General features: G+C 44.4%; 1 protein-coding gene across 1 annotated transcript in view; it reads left to right on the plus strand.

Moving 5' to 3' along the window:
• GABBR2 (gamma-aminobutyric acid type B receptor subunit 2) overlaps positions 1-25,631 on the plus strand; it is a 940,304-nt gene that overhangs the window by 833,501 nt on the left and 81,172 nt on the right. The gene's annotated exons all lie outside the window — the stretch shown is intronic.

The raw sequence follows: 25,631 nt of genomic DNA on the forward strand, positions 1-25,631 counted from the left end.
ACAAAGGAGAAAGTGTAATGATGTTTTATGGTGACATAAGGTGGTAAGACGGACATTGTTGCAAAGACTACCAGTATGCCACGAACAGCATGAAAAGGAGTTTTTTTTTTTTCAGTTTGCTTTTATTTATTCAGCTTCAGAACTAGATTTTTTTTATTTTTCTTATATTTTTTACATTGTACCAGCCTCTTTTACTTGATAAAGGGGCCATGGAGACCAGTAGCACAGTGTACTTTGAGATATGCAATAAATCCATGGACAATTTCCATTCTGAGTAACCATAAAGGTATTGGGCAATTTGATGCTCCCCTCTTTGTGTTGACTTCTCTTGGCTATTGGTCTCTTAACTATTAGTAAATCGGCCAAATTGTGTGAAATTCCACCAAACCCCAAGAGGAGAAACAGATTGTGACTTCTTTTCTTCCACGAAATACCTTTAAGCAGATTTAGAGGCATACAGATTCCCCTTTATGACTACCCGCTTCTATATTACATAGTCACAGAGACGCTATACAAGTGTGAGCATATCTTTTGGTTTTCACTTCAGACATCTCTACTGCCTACAAAACTTTCTCCTTCCCTGATTTTAAAGCTCTAAGGCTCAGTTCGCATCTGCATGGAGCTTTTTGTTCTTCTGATTAGAGTTGAGCGAACACCTGGATGTTCGGGTTCGAGAAGTTCGGCCGAACCCAAAGCCCATTGAAGTCAATAGGGACCCAAACTTTTCGGCACTAAAAAGGCTGTAAAACAGCCCAGGAAAGAGCTAGAGGACTGCAAAAGGCAGCAACATGTAGGTAAATCCCTTGCAAACAAATGTGGATAGGGAAATGAATTAAAATAAAAAAAAAATTAACCAATATCAATTGGACAGAGGTCCCATAGCAGAGAATCGGGCTTCACGTCATGCAGAGAATCAGTCTCTTCATGCCATAGCAGAGAATCTGGCTTCATGTCAGCAGAGAATCAGTCTCTTCATGCCATAGCAAAAAATCTGGCTTCATGTCAGCAGAGAATCAGTATCTTCATGCCATAGCAGAGAATCTGGCTTCATGTCAGCAGAGAATCAGTCTCTTCATGCCATAGCAGAGAATCTGGCTTCATGTCAGCAGAGAATCAGTCTCTTCATGCCATAGCAGAGAATCTGGCTTCATGTCAGCAGAGAATCAGTCTTCATGTCATAGCAGAGAATCAGGCTTCACGTCACCCACCACTGGAACAGGCCACTGTCACATATTTAGGCCCAGGCACCCAGGCAGAGGAGAGAGGTCCCATAACAGAGATTCAGGCTTCATGTCAGCAGAGAATCAGTCTTCATGTCATAGCGGAGAATCAGGCTTCACGTCACCCACCACTGGAACAGGCCACTGTCACATATTTAGGCCCAGGCACCCAGGCAGAGGAGAGAGGTCCCATAACAAAAATTCAGGCTTCATGTCAGCAGAGAATCAGTCTTCATGTAATAGCAGAGAATCAGGCTTCACGTCACCCACCACTGGAACAGGCCACTGTCACATATTTAGGCCCAGGCACCCAGGCAGAGGAGAGAGGTCCCATAACAGAGATTCAGGCTTCATGTCAGCAGAGAATCAGTCTTCATGTCATAGCAGAGAATCAGGCTTCACGTCACCCACCACTGGAACAGGCCACTGTCACATATTTAGGCCCACGCACCCAGGCAGAGGAGAGAGGTCCCATAACAGAGATTCAGGTTTCATGTCAGCAGAGAATCAGTCTTCATGTCATAGCAGAGAATCAGGCTTCACGTCACCCACCACTGGAACAGGCCACTGTCACATATTTAGGCCCAGGCACCCAGGCAGAGGAGAGAGGTCCCATAACAGAGATTCAGGCTTCATGTCAGCAGAGAATCAGTCTTCATGTCATAGCAGAGAATCAGGCTTCACGTCACCCACCACTGGAACAGGCCACTGTCACATATTTAGGCCCAGGCACCCAGGCAGAGGAGAGAGGTCCCATAACAGAGATTCAGGCTTCATGTCAGCAGAGAATCAGTCTTCATGTCATAGCAGAGAATCAGGCTTCACGTCACCCACCACTGGAACAGGCCACTGTCACATATTTAGGCCCAGGCACCCAGGCAGAGGAGAGAGGTCCCGTAACAGAGATTCAGGCTTCATGTCAGCAGAGAATCAGTCTTCATGTCATAGCAGAGAATCAGGCTTCACGTCACCCACCACTGGAACAGGCCACTGTCACATATTTAGGCCCCGGCACCCAGACAGAGGAGAGAGGTCCCGTAACAGAGAATCTGGCTTCATGTCAGCAGAGAATCAGTCTTCATGTCATAGCAGAGAATCAGGCTTCACGTCACCCACCACTGGAACAGGCCACTGTCACATATTTAGGCCCCGGCACCCAGACAGAGGAGAGAGGTCCCGTAACAGAGAATCTGGCTTCATGTCAGCACAGAATCAGTCTTCATGTCATAGCAGAGAATCAGGCTTCACGTCACCCACCACTGGAACAGGCCACTGTCACATATTTAGGCCCAGGCACCCAGGCAGAGGAGAAAGGTCCCATAACAGAGATTCAGGCTTCATGTCAGCAGAGAATCAGTCTTCATGTCATAGCAGAGAATCAGGCTTCACGTCACCCACCACTGGAACAGGCCACTGTCACATATTTAGGCCCCGGCACCCAGACAGAGGAGAGAGGTCCCATAACAGAGAATCTGGCTTCATGTCAGCACAGAATCAGTCTTCATGTCATAGCAGAGAATCAGGCTTCACGTCACCCACCACTGGAACAGGCCACTGTCACATATTTAGGCCCCTGCACCCAGACAGAGGAGAGAGGTCCCGTAACAGAGAATCTGGTTTCATGTCAGCACAGAATCAGTCTTCATGTCATAGCAGAGAATCAGGCTTCATGTCACCCACCATTGGAACAGGACACTGTCACATATTTAGGCCCAGGCACCCAGGCAGAGGAGAGAGGTCCCATAACAGAAATTCAGGCTTCATGTCAGCAGAGAATCAGTCTTCATGTCATAGCAGAGAATCAGGCTTCACGTCACCCACCACTGGAACAGGCCACTGTCACATATTTAGGCCCAGGCACCCAGGCAGAGGAGAGAGGTCCCATAACAGAGATTCAGGCTTCATGTCAGCAGAGAATCAGTCTTCATGTCATAGCAGAGAATCAGGCTTCACGTCACCCACCACTGGAACAGGCCACTGTCACATATTTAGGCCCAGGCACCCAGGCAGAGGAGAGAGGTCCCGTAACAGAGATTCAGGCTTCATGTCAGCAGAGAATCAGTCTTCATGTCATAGCAGAGAATCAGGCTTCACGTCACCCACCAATGGAACAAGCCACTGTCACATATTTAGGCCCCGGCACCCAGACAGAGGAGAGAGGTCCCGTAACAGAGAATCTGGCTTCATGTCAGCACAGAATCAGTCTTCATGTCATAGCAGAGAATCAGGCTTCACGTCACCCACCACTGGAACAGGCCACTGTCACATATTTAGGCCCAGGCACCCAGGCAGAGGAGAGAGGTCCCATAACAGAGATTCAGGCTTCATGTCAGCACAGAATCAGTCTTCATGTCATAGCAGTGAATCAGGCTTCACGTCACCCACCACTGGAACAGGCCACTGTCACATATTTAGGCCCAGGCACCCAGGCAGAGGAGAGAGGTCCCATAACAGAGATTCAGGCTTCATGTCAGCAGAGAATCAGTCTTCATGTCATAGCAGAGAATCAGGCTTCACGTCACCCACCACTGGAACAGGCCACTGTCACATATTTAGGCCCAGGCACCCAGGCAGAGGAGAGTGGTCCCGTAACAGAGATTCAGGCTTCATGTCAGCAGAGAATCAGTCTTCATGTCATAGCAGAGAATCAGGCTTCACGTCACCCACCACTGGAACAGGCCACTGTCACATATTTAGGCCCCGGCACCCAGACAGTGGAGAGAGGTCGCGTAACAGAGAATCTGGCTTCATGTCAGCACAGAATCAGTCTTCATGTCATTGCAGAGAATCAGGCTTCACGTCACCCACCACTGGAACAGGCCACTGTCACACATTTAGGCCCCGGCACCCAGACAGAGGAGAGGTTCATTCAACTTTGGGTTGCCCCGCAATATAATGGTAAAATGAAAATAAAAATAGGATTGAATGAGGAAGTGCCCTAAAGTACAATAATATATTGTTAAGGGGAGGTAACATAGCAGAGAATCAGGTTTCACGTCACCCACCACTGGAACAGGCCACTCTCACATATTTAGGCCCAGGCACCCAGGCAGAGGAGAGAGGTCCCATAACAGAGATTCAGGCTTCATGTCAGCAGAGAATCAGTCTTCATGTCATAGCAGAGAATCAGGCTTCACGTCACCCACCACTGGAACAGGCCACTGTCACATATTTAGGCCCCGGCACCCAGACAGAGGAGAGAGGTCCCGTAACAGAGAATCTGGCTTCATGTCAGCAGAGAATCAGTCTTAATGTCATAGCAGAGAATCAGGCTTCACGTCACCCACCACTGGAACAGGCCACTGTCACATATTTAGGCCCCGGCACCCAGAGAGAGGAGAGAGGTCCCGTAACAGAGAATCTGGCTTCATGTCAGCACAGAATCAGTCTTCATTTCATAGCAGAGAATCAGGCTTCACGTCACCCACCACTGGAACAGGCCACTGTCACATATTTAGGCCCCGGCACCCAGACAGAGGAGAGAGGTCCCGTAACAGAGAATCTGGCTTCATGTCAGCACAGAATCAGTCTTCATGTCATAGCAGAGAATCAGGCTTCACGTCACCCACCACTGGAACAGGCCACTGTCACATATTTAGGCCCAGGCACCCAGGCAGAGGAGAGAGTTCGCGTAACAGAGAATCTGGCTTCATGTCAGCACAGAATCAGTAATCATGTCATAGCAGAGAATCAGGGTTCACGTCACCCACCACTGGAACAGGCCACTGTCACACATTTAGGCCCCGGCACCCAGACAGAGGAGAGGTTCATTCAACTTTGGGTTGCCCCGCAATATAATGGTAAAATGAAAATAAAAATAGGATTGAATGAGGAAGTGCCCTCGAGTACAATAATATATTGTTAAGGGGAGGTAGTTAATGTCTAATCTGCACAAGGGATGGACAGGTCCTGTGGGATCCATGCCTGGTTCATTTTTATGAACGTCAGCTTGTCCACATTGGCTGTAGACAGGCGGCTGCGTTTGTCTGTAATGACGTCCCCTGCTGTGCTGAAAACACGTTCAGACAAAACGCTGGCCGCCGGGCAGGCCAGCACCTCCAAAGCATAAAAGGCTAGCTCTGGCCACGTGGACAATTTGGAGACCCAGAAGTTGAATGGGGCCGAACCATCAGTCAGTACGTGGAGGGGTGTGCACAGGTACTGTTCCACCATGTTAGTGAAATGTTGCCTCCTGCTAACACGTTCCGTATCAGGTGGTGGTGCAGTTAGCTGTGGCGTGGTGACAAAACTTTTCCACATCTCTGCCATGCTAACCCTGCCCTCAGAGGAGCTGGCCGTGACACAGCTGCGTTGGCGACCTCTTGCTCCTCCTCTGCCTTCGCCTTGGGCTTCCACTGGTTCCCCTGTGACATTTGGGAATGCTCTCAGTAGCGCGTCTACCAACGTGCGCTTGTACTCGCGCATCTTCCTATCACGCTCCAGTGTAGGAAGTAAGGTGGGCACATTGTCTTTGTACCGGGGATCCAGCAGGGTGGCAACCCAGTAGTCCGAACACGTTAAAATGTGGGCAACTCTGCTGTCGTTGCGCAGGCACTGCAGCATGTAGTCGCTCATGTTTGCCAGGCTGCCCAGAGGTAAGGACAAGCTGTCCTCTGTGGGAGGCGTATCGTCATCGTCCTGTGTTTCCCCCCAGCCACACACCAGTGATGGGCCCGAGCTGCTTTGGGTGCCACCCCGCTGTGAACATGCTTCATCCTCATCCTCCTCCACCTCCTCCTCATCCTCGTCCTCCTCATCCTCCAGTAGTGGGCCCTGTCTGGCCACATTTGTACCTGGCCTCTGCTGTTGCAAAAAACCTCCCTCTGAGTCACTTCGAAGAGACTGGCCTGAAAGTGCTAAAAATGACCCCTCTTCCTCCTCTTCCTCCTGGGCCACCTCCTCTTCCATCATCGTCCTAAGTGTTTTCTCAAGGAGACATAGAAGTGGTATTGTAACGCTGATAGCGGCGTCATCGCCACTGGCCATGTTGGTGGAGTACTCGAAACAGCGCAACAGGGCACACAGGTCTCACATGGAGGCCCAGTCATTGGTGGTGAAGTGGTGCTGTTCCGCAGTGCGACTGACCCGTGCGTGCTGCAGCTGAAACTCCACTATGGCCTGCTGCTGCTCGCACAGTCTGTCCAGCATGTGCAAGGTGGAGTTCCACCTGGTGGGCACATCGCATATGAGGCGGTGAGCGGGAAGGCCGAAGTTACGCTGTAGCGCAGACAGGCGTGCAGCAGCAGGGTGTGAATGCCGGAAGCGCGAACAGACGGCCCGCACTTTATGCAGCAGCTCTGACATGTCGGGGTAGTTGCGAATGAACTAATGCACCACCAAATTCAGCACATGCGCCAGGCAAGGGATGTGCGTCAAACCGGCTAGTCCTCGAGCTGCAACGAGATTTCGCCCATTATCGCACACCACCAGGCCGGGCTTAAGGCTCACCGGCAGCAACCACTCGTCGGTCTGTTGTTCTATACCCCGCCACAACTCCTGTGCGGTGTGGGGCCTGTCCCCCAAACATATGAGTTTCAGAACGGCCTGCTGACGTTTACCCTGTGCTGTGCTGAAGTTGGTGGTGAAGGTGTGTGGCTGACTGGATGAGCAGGTGGAAGAAGAGGAGGAGGAAGCTGAGTAGGAGGAGGAGGAGACAGGAGGCAAAGAATGTTGCCCTGCGATCCTTGGCGGCGGAAGGACGTGCGCCAAACAGCTCTCCGCCTGGGGCCCAGCCGCCACTACATTTACCCAGTGTGCAGTTAGGGAGATATAGCGTCCCTGGCCGTGCTTACTGGTCCACGTATCTGTGGTTAGGTGGACCTTGCCACAGATGGCGTTGCGCAGTGCACACTTGATTTTATCGGACACTTGGTTGTGCAGGGAAGGCACGGCTCTCTTGGAGAAGTAGTGGCGGCTGGGAACAACATACTGTGGGACAGCAAGCGACATGAGCTGTTTGAAGCTGTCTGTGTCCACCAGCCTAAATGACAGCATTTCATAGGCCAGTAGTTTAGAAATGCTGGCATTCAGGGCCAGGGATCGAGGGTGGCTAGGTGGGAATTTACGCTTTCTCTCAAATGTTTGTGAGATGGAGAGCTGAACGCTGCCGTGTGACATGGTTGAGATGCTTGGTGATGCAGGTGGTGGTGTTGGTGGTACAACCCATGTTTGCTGGGCGGCAGGTGCCAACGTTCCTCCAGAGGCGGAGGAAGAGGCCGAGGTGGCGGCAGCAGCAGAAGAGGCCGAGGCGGCAGCAGCAGAAGAGGTATCAGGGGGAGCCTGAGTGACTTCTTTGTTTTTAAGGTGTTTACTCCACTGCAGTTCATGCTTTGCATGCAGGTGCCTGGTCATGCAGGTTGTGCTAAGGTTCAGAACGTTAATGCCTCGCTTCAGGCTCTGATGGCACAGCGTGCAAACCACTCGGGTCTTGTCGTCAGCACATTGTTTAAAGAAGTGCCATGCCAGGGAACTCCTTGAAGCTGCCTTTGGGGTGCTCGGTCCCAGATGGCGGCGGTCAGTAGCAGGCGGAGTCTCTGATTTTGCCCACTGCTCCATCTTTGTCTTTTGCTACGCTGTTGGCTCGATCTCACCACTGCCTCTTCCTCCGAATTCTGAAAGTCAGTGGCACGACCTTCATTCCATGTGGGGTCTAGGACCTCATCGTCCCCTGCATCGTCTTCCACCCAGTCTTCCTCCCTGACCTCCTGTTCAGTCTGCACACTGTAGAAAGACGCAGCAGTTGGCACCTGTGTTTCGTCATCATCAGAGACGTGCTGAGGTGGTATTCCCATGTCCTCATCATCAGGAAACAGAAGTGGTTGTGCGTTAGTGCATTCTATCTCTTCTACCCCTGGGGAAGGGCTAGGTGGATGCCCTTGGGAAACCCTGGCAGCAGAGTCTTCATACAGCATAAGAGACTGCTGCATAACTTGAGGCTCAGACAGTTTCCCTGATATGCATGGAGGTGATGTGACAGACTGATGGGCTTGGTTTTTATGCGCCATCTGTGCACTTTCTGCAGAAGACTGGGTGGGAGATAATGTGAACGTGCTAGATGCACTGTCGGCCACCCAATTGACTAATGCCTGTACCTGCTCAGGCCTTACCATCCTTAGAACGGCATTGGGCCCCACCAAATATCCCTGTAAATTCTGGCGGCTACTGGGACCTGAGGTAGTTGGTACACTAGGACATGTGGCTGTGGCAGAACGGCCACGTCCTCTCCCAGCACCAGAGGGTCCACTAACACCACCACGACCATGTCCACGTCCGCGTCCCTTATTAGATGTTTTCCTCATTGTTCCCGTTCACCACAATTTTAAAAATAGCAAATTTGGGAATAGTTTTTCAACCCAGAACAAAAACTGTGCTTTTACGGTCACTACAAATAATTTGACCAGCTAAAACAGTACAGATTTGGTTGAATAGAAATGTGAGGCCTATTTTTTTTGCGCTGTGTGACAGATATACCTTTAATCACAGAATTAGACTTGTATCTGCACGGTAGCGTGTGTGTTAAGTTTTTCAGAATGACACTATCAGCACCTTGAATCTAAGATATCCTTTTTGGGATAGATTTAAAGTAGGCCTGATATAGCAGAAACTACAAATTTTTAGAATGGCAAATTTGGGAATAGTTTTTAAACCCAGAACAAAAACTGTGCTTTTACGGTCACTACAAATAATTTGACCAGCTAAAACAGTACAGATTTGGTTGAATATAAATGTGAGGCCTATTTTTTTCGCGCTGTGTGACAGATATACCTTTAATCACAGAATTAGACTTGTATCTGCACGGTAGTGTGTGTGTTAAGTTTTTCAGAATGACACTATCAGCACCTTGAATCTAAGATATCCTTTTTGGGATAGATTTAAAGTAGGCCTGATATAGCAGAAACTACTAATTTTGAGAATGGCAAATTTGGGAATAGTTTTTCAACCCAGAACAAAAACTGTGCTTTTACGGTCACTAAATATAACTTGACCAGCTAAAACTGTACTGATTTGGAGGAATAGAAATGTCAGGCCTATTTTTTACGCGCTGTGTGACAGATATACCTTTAATCACAGAATTAGACTTGTATCTGCACGGTAGCGTGTGTGTTAAGTTTTTCAGAATGACACTATCAGCACCTTGAATCTAAGATATCCTTTTTGGGATAGATTTAAAGTAGGCCTGATATAGCAGAAACTACTAATTTTGAGAATGGCAAATTTGGGAATAGTTTTTCAACCCAGAACAAAAACTGTGCTTTTACGGTCACTAAATATAACTTGACCAGCTAAAACTGTACTGATTTGGAGGAATATAAATGTCAGGTCTATTTTTTAGGCGCTGGGTGACAGGCTCAACTTGCCCCTGATGTAGTATATGGCCAAAAAATAACCACACTATTGATGGTTAAATGCACTTGGGTGACACAGGCTCAGCCTGCACCTGATGTAGTATATGGCCAAAAAATAACCACACTGTTGATGGTTAAATGCACTTGGGTGACACAGGCTCAGCCTGCACCTGATGTAGTATATGGCCAAAAAATAACCACACTGTTGATGGTTAAATGCACTTGGGTGACACAGGCTCAGCCTGCACCTGATGTAGTATATGGCCAAAAAATAACCACACTGTTGATGGTTAAATGCACTTCGGTGACACAGGCTCAGCCTGCAGCTGATGTAGGATATAGCAAAAAATAACCACACTATTGATGGTTAAATGCACTTGGTGGTAGCTTGTGCTGGCGCACCACAAGCCACAAAATGGCCGCCGATCACCCCAGAAAAAATTGATATAAAAACGCTCTGGGCAGCCTAAAAAAAGTGAGCAATTCAATATTAGCACTTCAATGATCCACAGCTGGAGATCGATCACTGAATTAAGTCTTTTGGAGGAGTTAATCTGCCTAATCTCGCCCTAACGTCGCAGCAGCAACCTCTCCCTATGCTTGAATCAGCAGAGTGACGTGCAGCGCTACGTGACCCAAGCTTATATAGAGGCTGGGTCACATGCTGCACTTGCCAATCACAGCCATGCCAATAGTAGGCAAGGCTGTGATGGCCTCTTGGGGCAAGTAGTATGACGCTTGTTGATTGGCTGCTTTGCAGCCTTTCAAAAAGCGCCAAGAAAGCGCCGAACACCGAACCCCAACCCGGACTTTTACGAAAATGTTCGGGTTCGGGTCCGTGTCACGGACACCCCAAAATTCGGTACGAACCCGAACTATACAGTTCGGGTTCGCTCATCCCTACTTCTGATCCATCAGAAGAACAAAAACATTATCCATTTAACCCCATTTGTTTGGGGCTACAGATCTGTTGTTACTAGTAGTATTCACACCTACCCACAAGTTCACAATTTAGGGCACACTCTATATTATGATTCACTGCTTGATAAAGACTTGTAGTAGTCGAAACGTTGCATTGCATGCTGCTGGTTGGATCCTGATCCGTGGGTACCAACCTAGAGCTGCACCTGAAATTAGGTACCTTGACTATTGGTATATTTTTCCCCACATTGGGATTTGTAGTGCTGCTTATCCTTTATTAGAATTTTAGAAGCAATTTTTGAAATTTTCAAGAAAATTTCCAAAACCCACTTTTTAAAGGACTAATTCAGTCATAAAGTGTTTTCAAAAAATAAATGCACAGCAGATTGTGCAAAGTGAAATTTGCAATATTTTCCACAGATATGCTATTTTAGTGCCCAATATCTTGTGCCCAGTGTATGCCAGAGTGATAAGCAAGCCATCTTATCATTATGATGTGCTTCCTGGTTTTATAAACACCCTAGATGTGACCCTAATCTTTTGCCTGGACACACTGTAGGGCTCAGGAGTAAATGAGCACCATGCACATTTGAGGCCCAGTGTTGTGATTTGCATATCTTGTGCTGACAACTGTACAGGCTCTGGGGCCTCTAAATGGAAAGCCCAAGAAGTGACCCTATATCGGAAATTACACCCCCCAAGGTATTTATGAAGGGGTGGAGTGAGCATTTTTACCCCACAGGTGTTTTGCATAAACTAATGAGCATGGGACTGTGTGAAATTAAATTGCAAGTTTTCCACAGATATGGGATTTCAATGCCCAATATTCTGTGACCAGCTTGTGCTATCTGAGACATACAATGCCCTTTAAACTTTTAGGCGTATTCTACTGGGTACTGAAATGCCATAAATGTGGATGTAAAGTGCTGTTTCTGTACGCTGCAGGGTTTCAAAAGGGAAAGACCACCTTTTGGATCTTGCAGCTCAGATTATGATGAATTGGTTTATGGGTGCCATGTTGCTTTTGAACAGCCTCTGGGGTAGTAGTACAGCCATTTTGTGAGAACCATACTTTTATTTTTCTCTCGATTGAGCTGTGTGAGGGCTTATATTTTTGCGGGATGAGTTGTCATTATTGCTTCTATTTTGGGGTACTTACAACTTTTTAAATCACTCTTTATTTAGCTTTTTGTGAAGCAGGATAAAGAAATGGCAGTAACTCTGCCATTGCTTTTTTGGTTTTGCTATGGCAGCGTACAATGTTATCTTTATTCTGCTGGTCAGTATGATTACAGAGATACCAATTTTATATAGTTTTTTTTATGTTTTACCACTTTTGAAAATATCTTGGTTTTGCATTGGCTTTTTCTAAAAGCCATATATTTTTTATTTTTCAGGCAATGGTCTTGTGTGAGGGCTTGTTTTTTTGCAGGTTGAGGTGACATTTCCATTCGTACCATTTTGGGGTACACAAGACGTTTTGAGTGCTTGATATTGCACTTTTTGTGAAAAAAGGTGACCAAAAAATGTCTGTTTTGGCGCAGTTTTTCTTTTTCTTTTGTTACGGAGTTCATCTGACTGAGTAGATCATGTGATATTTTTATAGAACCAGTCGTTACGGACACAACTATACCTGATATGTCTATTTTTTTATTTTTGTTCAGCGTTACACAATAAAAGCTCTTTTGGAAAGAAAAAATGTTTTTGTGTCAACATTTTTTATTTTGCAAAACACATTTTTTTCTCTATTTTTCTTCTTTTTTTTTTGTCCCGCTATGTACAAATACATTGTGTTTTGTAATACATTGAACTGTCAGTAATACACTGACAGTGTGCCAATGAGACCCAGGCTTCTGTAGCTGGCAGGCTCCGAGGCCTGTGTAAGGCATGGGGCTGCCTTGGCAGCAATTGGCCCCCTGTCATTACACCACAAGGAGCTGTTGGGGTGAGAGAGAGCCCCCTCGCTCTGCGGACCCTTTTCATGGTCATCTAAGGGGTTAATACGCCAGCATCCCGCCTGTCAGTGTGCCACACATGTACGGCGCTGGTCTTTTAGTCACTGCCCGCAGCTGGTTGCCTACGGCTTAAAAGACTGAAACTCACAACACATCCACTGGGTGGCTGCACATATAAGGTAAACATTTTGTGACACAATATCTCAAAATCATCTCTTAAAAAGCTGGTGATCTTGTTACGCACATATCAGCACATGTTCAGCCAAGAGGATAGGTAAGGAAACATCTATATACTGAGGTAAATATGCTCTAGTAAGGGATCACTTCAACATCTGACAAAAGCATAGGACTTGAGCCAATGAAGACTTGACATGCCAAGTAAGTCTTAATCCCTTAGTCACCAGCCTGGTTTTGGCCTTACTGGCCAAGCATTTTTTTTTAATTATTTTATCGTCGCCTTTCAAAAGCTATAACTTATATTTTTCCATCTATGTAGCCGTAAGGGGGCTTTTTTGCAAGTTGGACAGACCAGGGAAAGTTAACCCCATCAGAACCAGGATTAACAAGAAGCACAGAACAAACAATACAGGCCCCATTTTACACACAAGGCTGTAGGACAAGTTGAAGTTTTTCATGGTGCCATTTGAGTGCCAATGAGTTTTTTCGATATAAATTTTGTGGTGTTAATTCTTCGGCATAAATAATATGATAACTTTATTCTCTGGGTCAGTACGATTACAGCGATACCAAATACATATATTTTTACTACTTTTGTGCAATAAAAACCATTTTTTAAACCCTTTTTTTGCATTGTCGCATCCCAAGACCCATTACTTTTTATTTTAATTTCTACAGAACTGTGTGAGGGCTTGCTTTTTGCAGGACAACTTGTAGTTTTCATTAGGGTCATTTTAGGGTACGTAACACTGTTTTATCGCTTTTTATTCCTCTTCTTTGGTGAGGATAAAGCAAAAAACAGCAATTCTGACATATTTAGTTGACTTTCACATTCACCTTATGGGATATTTTACATGGTACTTGTGTAGTGTGGGTCGTTATGGATGTGGCAATACCACAATAACAAACATGTGGAGATTTTATTTTTTTTTTCATTGAAAAGCACTATTCCTATAGTGTAATATAAGGAAGTATTACTTTACTGAGAGAGTAGTGGATGCATGGAATAGCCTTCCTGCAGAAGTGGTAGCTGCAAATACAGTGAAGGAGTTTAAGCATGCATGGGATAGGCATAAGGCTATCCTTCATATAAGATAGGGCCAGGGACTATTAATAGGATTCAGATATATTGGGCAGACTAGATGGGCCAAATGGTTCTTATCTGCCGACACATTCTATGTTTCTATGTAATGCATTTTAATCAGTGCGTGTCACGGTGCAGTTCACTGTGACAGTTGTGGCCGTGTATGCTGGCTGCATGCCCTCTTGCGTACTGGCGGCAGGCTGACTCCTGTGTATGCTGGTTGCTTGGGGCGGGTGTGCTGCCTGCGGTGTATTGTGTGAACTATTCCTGTGCATGTGTGTACTCCCCGTGTCTGCATCTCTGTGCAGTTCTTGTCTCTGTTGCTGTGCAGGCTGGCTGCAGGCTCTCCCACATACTGGCTGCAGGCTGACACCTGTGTATGCTGGTTGCTTGGGATTGCATGCTGGCTGTGGCCTTGTGTGTGAACTGTGGCCTGTATCGCTTATTCTGTGCTTCTTTTTTATGGTTCTGATGGGGTTAACTTTCCCTGATCTGTTCCTGGGTGTGTCTGAACAGGTGCCCTCGTTATCACAGCTATACTGTATCTATCTGTGAGATGTGGAGCTTGTGGTCAGTCTGTCTTGTGCCTTTCTGGGTGTAGCCCCTTGCTGCTGACCCAGAGGTTTTTGCCATCTGCTCTTCTGTGTGGTGTCGCCTGGTATAGCCTTGATGTTGTTGGTGTTGTTGTATATTTGTTCATGCCTTGCCTGATCTTCTGTACCTGTTCTGTGACATTGATGTTCTATCATGTCTGTTCTATGTATAGCTTGGCAGTGCTCAACTGCTTCTGATCCTGTCTGTTCCATGTATAGCTTGGCACTGCTCAACTGCTTCTGATTCTGTCTGTTCCATGTATAGCTTGGCAGTGCTCAACTGCTTCTGATTCTGTCTGTTCCATGTATAGCTTGGCAGTGCTCAACTGCTTTTGATCCTGTGTGTTCCAAGTATAGCCTGGCTGTGCTTTCTGCTTCTGTTCCTGTCCTGTGTATATCCTGCCTTCATGAGAGGGCTCCTGGGTTCGGAGGGAGGATCTCTAGTCTCTGTGCAGCTGCCTGAGACTGCCATGCTTCCGTTCCGCAAGGGGTCCAGGCATCTGCTTGTGTGCTGGTTTCCATTTGCCGTCTGATCCATTTCCTGTGTTTGGTTGCCTTCCAGTCCTGTTTCTGTGGTTCCTTGCAGGTAGTAGCCAAGTGTACCGGGACATTCCTGGAGGTGCGACCAGCGAGTTCATCCCCACCACCAGGGGCTTTGTGAAGAACGGAGCTCGCTGGCTCTCCGCCCTCTGGGGGTTGTCTCTGGTCTACTGGTGCACTTGGTTCTTTGGTAGTGCTACCACTATTGTCTAACCTGCTTTTACTTTTACTGTCATGTTCTTTTATTACATGTGTAATAAAGTATTCTGTTGGTCCCTGATCTGTATATGCCCATGTTCTGTTTGATAGACGTCCTGGAGGTCTGCCTGGCCCCTTGAACGTGACTGTATGATTTACTGAGACCTCTCTGTTGTTCTGTGCCGTGTTTGGAGTTCCTTGCTTTGTATTGAATTTCCGAGTTTATGTACTCTGGATCTGAGTTCTGTGATCTGTTGTCCGAGTATCTGTTCTGAGTCTTGTGTTCTGGTCTTGGCCTTTGGTAAGAGGGAGTCAGCATGTTCTGCCTGCCGTTTTCTGGCGTTCATGTTCGTCCTCCGGAGGGAGGGTATGAGGGGGAGGCACTGTCACGGTGCGGTTCACTGTGACAGTTGTGGCCGTGTAGGCTGGCTGCAGGCTCTCCCACATACTGGCTGCAGGCTGACACCTGTGTATGCTGGTTGCTTGGGACTGAGTGCTGGCTGCGGTGTTGTGTGTGAACTATGGCCTGTGTTTGTGACTTCCATGTCCACATCTCTGTGGTTCCTGTCACTGGTGCCGTCCAGGCTGGCTGCATGCGCTTTGTGTACTGGCTGTGGGTGTTCCCGTGCATGCTGGTTCTGCGATGCGTGCTGGCTACAGCCTTGTGTGTAAAATGGGGCCTGTATTGTTTGTTCTGTGTTTCTAGTTAATCCTGGTTCTGATGGGGTTAACTTTCCCTGGTCTGTTCTTGGGTGTGTTTTAACAGGTGCCCTCGTTATTGCAGCTATACCTATCTGTGAGATGTGGGGGTTATGTCTTGCTGGGTCTACCCCCTTTGCTGCTGACCCAGGGGGTTTTGCCATCTGCCCTTCTGTGTGTTATCGCCTGGTATAGCGTTGGTGTTTTATCCTTGTCTATGCCTTGCCTGATCTTCTGTACCTGTTCTGTGTCATTGATGTTGTATCATGTCTGTTCCATGTATAGCTTGGCAGTGCTCAACTGCTTCTGATCCTGTCTGTTCCGTGTATAGCCTGGCTGTGCTTTCTGTTTCTGTTCCTGTCCTGTGTATGTCCTGCGTTCTTGAGAGGGCTCCTGGGTTCTCCGGAGGGAGGATCTCTAGTCAGCTCTGCCTCAGACTGCAATGCTTCCATTCCGCATTGGGTCCAGGCATCTGCTTGTGTGCTGGTTCCAGTTTGTCATCTGATCCGTGTCCTGTGTTTGCTTGGGTTCCAGTCCTGTTTCTGTGGTTCCTTGCAGGTAGCGGCCAAGTGTACCAGCGAGCCCTTGGCCAAGTTCATCCCACCACCAGGGGCTCTGTGAAGAACAGGGTTTTCCTATGGTCTACCTGTGCTCTTGGTTCAGTGGTAGTGCTACCACTATTGCCTAACCTGCTTTTCCTTTTACTGTCATGTTCTTTTATTACATATGTATTAAAGTATTCTGTTGGCCCCTGGTCTGTATCTGCCTGTGTTCTGTTTGCTAGACGTCCTGGAGGTCTCCCAGGCCCCCGGAACGTGACAGTGATATAGTGACATTGACCAGCAGGCTGCTGGAAAATGCTGGAGGCATGCTTGGGGCCTACACTAGGCCCCGACTTGCCTTCACTGGCATCGGCACTCCGCAATCTCATTTGAGGGTGGCCGATGGGATACAGATGGAGTTCCCTCCCTCTGTAACTGCTTACATGCAGGAATGGTTGCAATGTAATATGGATTTCACACAATCGAACAATACAAAAGTCTACAGGGGCATCAACAAGCTCCACACTTACTAATCTGAATGTGCCTGGATTATGCCGTAAATTACACCAAGATGTGTGTGCAATTTGGTACATCTAGGTTTAGAGAAATAGGAAAGGAGTGTGGCATTGCTGGAAAGGGCATATTTTGCGCAAAATTGTGCCCGAATTCTGGTGTAAATTTTCGTCTCAAACTACGCTAAGACAACCAATAGTTAATAGACAAAAGTGTCTAGGCATGCAGCAAATTGATCATCCAGCACAAGCCACTGTGATAATAAGCCATAGAGAAGCGGGTGAATTAGCATTTTCTTTTTTACTCTTTTTTGCAAATTTCACATGGCAAAAATGCTAATTAAGTCAGGTTAAAGGTGGAGCTATACAGGTGAAACTCGAAAAATTTGAATATTGTGCAAAGTTCATTTATTTCAGTAATGCAACTTAAACGGTGAAACTAATACATGAGATAGACTCATTACATGCAAAGTGAGATGTTTCAAGCCTTTATTTGTTATAATTTGGATGATTATGCCTACAGCTTATGAAAACCCCAAACTCACAATCTAAGGTACCCTTTGAGGTCTTGTGCTAAAATAAAAAAAAGTTGACATTTTATTCCATCATTCTGCACTCAATAACCCATAATGACAAAGTAAAAATAGAATATTTGCAATTTTTCTTAATTTATTAAAAGAAAAATATTGCATCAACATAAATATTTAGACCCTTTGCTTAGTATTTAGTTGAAACACTTTTGGCAGAGATTACAGTTTCCAGTCTTCTTGGATATGATGAAATAAGGTCTGCATTCCTGGATTTGGGATTTTCTGCCATTCTTCTCTGCAGATCCTCTAACGCTGTCTAGGGTTGGATGGGGACCCTCAGTAGACAGCCATTTTCAGGTCTCTGCAGAGATGTTCGAATGTGTTCAAGTCAGGGCTCTGGCTGGGCCACTCGAGGACATTCACAACCACTCCTATGTTGTCTTGGCTGTGTGCTTAGGGTCATTGTTGGAGGTCTTTCAGCTCACGCAGAGCACAAAACATCAGGTTTTCATTAAGAATATCTCTGTACTTTGGTCTGTTCTGCTTTACCTCAGCTCTGACCAGTCTACCTGTCCTAGACACTGAAAAATACCCCCACAGCATGATGCTGCCACTACCATGCTTCATTGTAGGAATGTTATTGGCAGGGCCTTGTTTCTTCCAAATTTGATTCCTAGAATTACTGTATCTACTGTAAATTCCTTTACTTTTTTCTTATATGTTATTTTCCTTCTTCATCCCCCCGGAACAAGGCTGTTTGCGGATTACACATTTTCCAAGAGGATTATCAAGTGATTTTGTAGTTAATAGTAGCTTCATAAACTGAGTGGACTTAAAGTGCAAATGCACACATGTCCTTGCCAGCTGTTTCTACACACCAGCCTGCCTATTTGTAGGGGTTTGTAGAAACTTATCATCCTATATATTTTGCTTGTCTTCATTATATAGGAGGCTGAATCCTGCCCACAACAGTAGAGATTAATTAGAGACGCTTCCTATTCATTAAGCAGCACTAATCTAATAAGACCAAATCAATGTTCCACTAATTTACATGGTGAACTAGCACAGCTGCGAGCTTAGGATGGCACTGGCGCCTGACTAATGAGCCACAATTATTTCAAATGTCCCTACCCGTGTCCCTGAGTTTGCAGACAGTCTATTTAAAGTATGTGGTACCACCAGCCAAAGCATACTATATATACACTATAGTTATTTTAATGTATACAGTTTTACTGCTTTCTTGAAGTCTTATACCCAGCAAGCTTTGCAAGGGCAGCAAAATGTTTAAATTATTCAGTTATTAGATGGCATAACTGGCTAAATTACTTTTTAAAATCTTTTTACTGTCATAGCTCAGATGAACTCAAGTGTATATTAAGGCTTCAATATGATAATGATAGTTAATGGCACGTTTTTTAGAATCAGAATTATTACAGAGAGAAAGGAAAGAAAGCTCATTTGCATATCTTTGAGTTTCTGGGAAAGATACTCAAATTAGCTTTTCTTCAATAAGGAAAGGAAAGCCAAGCCTCTCTGATGCCACCAGATTTGAGATTTGTTAATTTACATATATTTCTCCCAAAAACCCAGAGGAGAGTTTCCTGGCCTACTATACTCCTCACACATACTCGACTCCTTGAATAATGAGAAAGAGTACACCAAAGATCCTGACAAAGGCCTCTCAACTAGCTAAGCCAGTTTTCATTGCTCTTCTTTGACAAAATGTTAATCCCCTGGAAAGAGATGTGTGCAGATGAGATGCTAACTTGGCTATTATCTAAGTTATCCCTTCAGGCCTGTTTAGAAAGTTAAGCATTAGCTTTAGATCGCAACATTACACCTGGTGGTGCAAGACACTCAGTTTTCCTTTCCATTTGGAAGAAAAACTAGTTTACACATCTCTCTCCCAAAGGAATACAATGTATTGGCTAACTTATTCTATCTTTCTCTTGATTAGGGTAGAATTGATTTGTACCTGAATCAATTTTATTTTTTTTGCAAATTCAGACGAAAAGATTTTCAAGAAATTTTCTCATGCTTACACATAATGTAATAAATCTCACTGCATACAGTGGATATAAAAAGTCTACACACCCCTGTTAAAATGTCAGGTTTCTGTGCTGTAAAAAAATGAGACAAAGATAAATAATTTCAGAACTTTTTCCACCTTTAATGTGACCTATAAACTGTACCACTCAATTGAAAAACAAACTGAAATCTTTTAGGTGGAGGGAAGAAAACAAAAAAAAACTAAAATAATGTGGTTGCATAAGTGTGGGGATCTAGGTGTGTTCTGAATTAAGCAATCACATTCAAAATCATGTTAAATAGGAGTCAGCATACACCTGCCATCATTTAAAGTGCCTCTGATTAACCCCAAATAAAGTTCAGCTGTTCTAGTTGGTCTTTCCTGAAATTTTCTTAGTCGCATCCCGCAGCAAAAGCCATGGTCCACAGGTATCTCACTGTTAAAACGTATAAGTCAGGAGAAGGGTACAAAAGAATTTCCAAGGCATTAGATATACCATAGAACACAGTGAAGACAGTCATCATCAAGTGGTGAAAATATGGCACAACAGTAACATTACCAAGAACTGGACATCCCTCCAAAATTTATGAAAAGACGAGAAGAAAACTGGTCTGGGAGGCTACCAAGAGGCCTACAGCAACATTAAAGGAGCTGTAGAAATATCTGGCAAGTACTGGCTGTGTGGTACATGTGACAATAATATTAATAATAATAAAATGTATTTATATAGCGCCACCATATTCCGCAGCGCTTTACAAATTTATAGGGTTCATGTATGAAACAAAACTAACTGGTTAATATGCAACTGAAACACTAGGAGTCAGGGCCCTGCACGCAAGAGCTTACAATCTATGAGGAATTGGGGGTGACACATAAGGTACAGTGGGATGCGAAAGTTTGGGCAACCTTGTTAATCGTCAGGATTTTACTGGATAAATCGTTGGTTGTTACGATAAAAAATGTCAGTTAAATATATCATATAGGAGACACACACAGTGATATTTGAGAAGTGAAATGAAGTTTATTGGATTTACAGAAAGTGTGCTATAATTGTTTAAACAAAATTAGGCAGGTGCATAAATTTGGGCACTGTTGTCATTTTATTGATTCCAAAACCTTTAGAACTAATTATTGGAACTCAAATTGGCTTGGTAAGCTCAGTGTCCCCTGAGCTACATACACAGGTGAATCCAATTATGAGAAAGAGTATTTAAGGGGGTCAATTGTAAGTTTCCCTCCTCTTTTAATTTTCTCTGAAGAGTAGCAACATGGGGGGGTCTCAAAACAACTCTCAAATAACCTGAAGACAAAGATTGTTCACCATCATGGTTTAGGGGAAGGATACAGAAAGCTGTCTCAGAGATTTCAGCTGTCTGTTTCCACAGTTAGGAACATATTGAGGAAATGGAAGACCACAGGCTAAGTTCAAGTTAAGGCTCGAAGTGGCAGACCAAGAAAAATCTCAGATAGACAGAAGCGACGAATGGTGAGAACAGTCAGAGTCAACCCACAGACCAGCACCAAAGACCTACAACATCATCTTGCTGCAGATGGAGTCACTGTGCATCGTTCAACCATTCGGCGTACTTTACACAAGGAGATGCTGTATGCAAGAGTGATGCAGAGGAAGCCTTTTCTCCGCCCACAGCACAAAAAGTGCCGCTTGAGGTGGGCTAAAGCACATTTGGACAAGTCAGCTTCATTTTGGAATAAGGTGATGTGGACTGATGAAACTAAAATTGAGTTATTTGGCCATAACAAGGGGCGTTATGCATGGAGGAAAAAAGAACACAGCATTCCAAGAAAAACATCTGCTACCTACAGTAAAATATGGTGGTGGTTCCATCATGCTGTGGGGCTGTGTGGCCAGTGCAGGGACTGTGAATCTTGTCAAAGTTGAGGGACGCATGGATTCCACTCAGTATTAGCAGATTCTGGAGACCAATGTCCAGGAATCAGTGACAAAGCTGAAGCTGCGCCGGGGCTGGATCTTTCAACAAGACAACGACCCTAAACACTGCTCAAAATCCACTAAGGCATTTATGCAGAGGAACAAGTACGACGTTCTGGAATGGCCATCTCAGTCCCCAAATCTGAATATAATTGAAAATCTGTGGTGTGACTTAAAGAGATCTGTCCATGCTCGGAAGCCATCAAACCTGAATGAACTAAAGATGTTTTGTAAAGAGGAATGGTCCAAAATACCTTCAACCAGAATCCAGACTCTCATTAGAACCTACAGAAAGCGTTTAGAGGCTGTAATTTCTGCAAAAGGAAGATCTACTAAATATTGATTTCATTTCTTTTTTGTGGTGCCCAAATTTATGCACCTGCTTAATTTTGTTTAAACAATTATAGCACACTTTCTGTAAATCCAATAAACTTCAATTCACTTCTCAAATATCACTGTGTGTGTCTCCTTTATGATATATTTAACTGACATTTTTTATCGTAACAACCAACGATTTATACAGGAAAATCATGGCGATTAACAAGGTTGCCCAAACTTTCGCATCCCACTGTAGTTGATTGTGATAAGTAGGATTTGAGCCATTATTAAACTGAAACTGAGTGGTGCCAGCCGATCTGCTTCGGGTTTGGGACTACTAGAGGATCGAGTTTAGGCCAGAGGAGTTGGTGGGGGAGAGGTTTAGTCGGGAAATAGTCAGTTTAGATAGCTTGATAAGCCTGCCTGAAAAGATGTGTTTTTAAGGCATGTTTGAAGGTGGAGAAGTTGTGAATTGACCTAGTATTCCGGGTCAGAGTATTCGAGAGAGTAGGTGCAGCTCGAGAAAAGTCTTGAAGACGGGAGTGAGAGGTACGAATTATGGAGGTTATTAATCTCAGGTCGCTAACAGAACGGAGAGCACGAGTAGGGTGGTAGATGCAGATGAGGGAGGAGATATAAGGAGGTGCAGCACTGTGGAGAGCTTTGTGGGTGAGGCACAATCTCCCGTATTCTTCATATGTCTGGGATATGGGGTAGAGTGGCAAGACGAAAGCCTTTTCTTATGAAGAAAAACATCCTTGCCAAGCTACATTTTGCAAAAACACATCTGAAGTCTCCCAAAAGCATGTGGGAAAAGGTGTTATGGTCTGATGAAACCAAGGTAGAACTTTTTGGCCATAATTCCAAAACATAAGTTTGGCGCAAAAACAACACTGCACATCACCAAAAGAACACCATACCCACAGTGAAGCATGGTGGTGGCAGCATCATGCTTTGGGGCTGTTTTTCTTCAGCTGGAACTGAAGCCTTAGCTAAGCTTGAGGGAATTATGAACAGTTCCAAATACCAGTCAATATTGGCACAAAATTGTCAGGCTTCTGATAGAAAGCTGAACATGAAGAGGAACTTCATCTTTCAGCATGACAATGACCCAAAGCATACATCCAAATCAACAAAGGAATGGCTTCACCAGAAGAAGATTAAAGTTTTGAGATGGCCCAGTCAGAGCACAGACCTGAATCCTATTGAAAATCTGTGGGGTGATCTGAAGAGGGCTGTGCACAGGAGATGCCCTCGCAATCTGACAGATTTGAAGTGTTTTTGCAAAGAAGAGTGGGCAAATCTTGGCAAGTCAAAATGTGCCATGACTCAAACCAAAAAAAGACTGAGTTCTGTAATAAAATCAAAAGGTGCTTCAACAAAGTATTAGTTTAAGGGTGTGCACACTTATGCAACCATGTTATTTTATTTTTATATTTTTTCTTCCCTCTACCTAAAAGATTTCAGTTTGTTTTTCAATTGAGTTGTACAGTTTATAGGTCACATTAAAGGTGGAAAAAGTTCTGAAATGATTTATCTTTGTCTTATTTTATTAAATCACAGAAACCTGACATTTTAACAGGGGTGTGTAGACTTTTTATATCCACTGTATATTAGATTTTATGACAGTTTTCACTATGGCTCTGGCAAAATAAAGACATAATAATGATGATAATAATATTAATGCTATTTTATTTTTTAAGTCATAAGGAGGAATTTATCATGAGAATAATATTTGAAGTCAGTTTTGCTTGAGTCTGCTTTGGCGTATTTTGCACAAGATTTATCAAACGTCACATATTGTTTGTTAACTTTAGTGCATCTTTAAACTTGACACATGTCTAGAAATGCTACTGTAGTTTGTCTAAGCCCCTACCCTGTTTGAGTGAGTTTGCAACGATTTTTTGCAATCACTTTTATTTTACCGTAATAACATCATAACTCATGTTGTATAAACATTCATAAAGTAAATGCCCCTTTACAGTATATGGACTGAACCATTCTTTCCTAATATTTGCCTGCTCGTCAGAGGAGGTGAATGCTGCATTTATATTTTTTCATGCAGCAATCTCCTCTGTATGCCCAGAAATTATAATGTTGGTGTCCGCATCAGCAATGCTTTAAAACAAGTGCTTGTTAATCGGGTGATCAATGGCATTTTTTTCAGGTAGAACCATACAGTGCTGCAGTTGAGTAATGCATGCTGTGGTCGAATACTGTGCGGCCATTTGGGCCACAGAGGGCGCTAATTATACTAATGAAGACCACACTCTCTAGTTGGTCCACATTGCTAATGGCCATGTGATATTAAAGGTCCAAGGAACGCTCCTTCCCGATAATTGCCCCAATCATGGACCCATGTAAAGGAGCCTTTAGACTTAGATATTTTGTTTTACAACATTGCCCTAGATTTATTAATCCAAATGTGCCAGAATTCTGTTGCAATATGTGCAAAAAAAACCTATCATATATGCTTTGAGCTACATTTATGTGCAGTTTTAGACAATTTTAGATGCTTTTCAGACTTGTCCAACAAGAGGCATTGCTTAAATATGGAGGCATGCACCAAAAAGTACCAACATTTTGGCTAATTTTTTCATGAGTTAAGTCAACAAGTGGTGTCAACTAGATAAACTAGGTGTAGTAAAGTTAGTCTAGACAGTCTATAGGTGCATCAGATTTATCAGCCAGCATCAGCCACTCTAAGATTGTCTGTCTAAGACAGTAGACAGTATTGCCTCAATTTCAGACAATCATGTTGAATAAAATCTGATGATCTAATAACACAATAAATCTGGCTCATACAACATAAAATGTAGATAACCCAATCAGCAAGCTAAGTTGCATTTAGATGGGCCAATGAGCAGCAATCGGCTGCTCGTTCATTGGGGGTGAAGGGCTGCATTCACATGCAGGGATCACTTCCATAGAATGAGGATGAGTGATCGCTATTGCGATCGCTTATGCTCATACAGTCACATTGTTTCTGGGCAGCAGATCATTGTTTAGACAGCATGCCCTTCTGCCCTGAAATGATAATTTAGGTGCCTGCACAAACGACAGTTTCACCCGATGAACAAGCGCTTTGCTCGTTCATCTGGTGATCTGCGGCACCTTTGCACAGGCAGATTGTTGGGAACAAGCGTTCGCAGGAACTTTCATTCTCGATAATCTGCCCGATTATCTGGGTGTCTAAATCAACCTTTATTCCCAGTTTGAAGATCTACTGTCTGAAGTATAGAGAGGCTGTAATGATTGCGGCTGCAGACTCCAACAACAATTTCTTAAAACATTTTCCAGGTACATATTTAAATGACAAAATTTATGAAACTAGTAGTGAGAGCACTAATTTAAACATTATGGAAGTGTTTTAGTGGAAAACTCGTTGACTTCTCTCAAACTTGAATTTAGGTTTTTGAGCAGTGCACATTTTTAATGTGGTTGTCTGGCTTAGAATACCCATTGTGGGTTGATTTACAATGTCAACACTTTTCTATGGATATTGTAGAGGAGCCAAAGATCCTGCAAAACAAGCCCTCATATGGTTATGTGAACAGACAAATGAAAATGTTATGTCTCAGGGAAGGCAGAGAGTAAAAAATGAAAATGCAGAGTGGATTTTAATTTGGGACCACCATCAATAAGCTGGAGTAACTGCCAAGAATGTCACTCCTAGGAGAACTTAACATGTCAGTGGGCCCCTTGTAATGCTTAATTACTTATGTGATAGTCCTGCAAGAGAATTTACCACACTGGGGTACCAGCAGTATGACATCCTGTGATCAACCTAATTTGCATATTAAGAAAAAATATCATAACTCTGTAACAGAGCCTTGGATCAACACAATAAAAACAGTGTTTTACTCAGGTGAACCACAGCTTATCTATGAAAACAGTTGGATAGGGAGGTCGCTGATGACAGATGCACTTTAAGTTGTCAGCTTGTTCTCAAAAAGTTTTCAGATGAAAACAAAGTTATGTTTCATCCCCTTAATGTACTGTTGGCTTACTGGAGGA

Source organism: Bufo bufo, chromosome 5 (genome assembly GCF_905171765.1).
Source record: "Bufo bufo chromosome 5, aBufBuf1.1, whole genome shotgun sequence".
Lineage (NCBI taxonomy): Eukaryota > Metazoa > Chordata > Amphibia > Anura > Bufonidae > Bufo > Bufo bufo.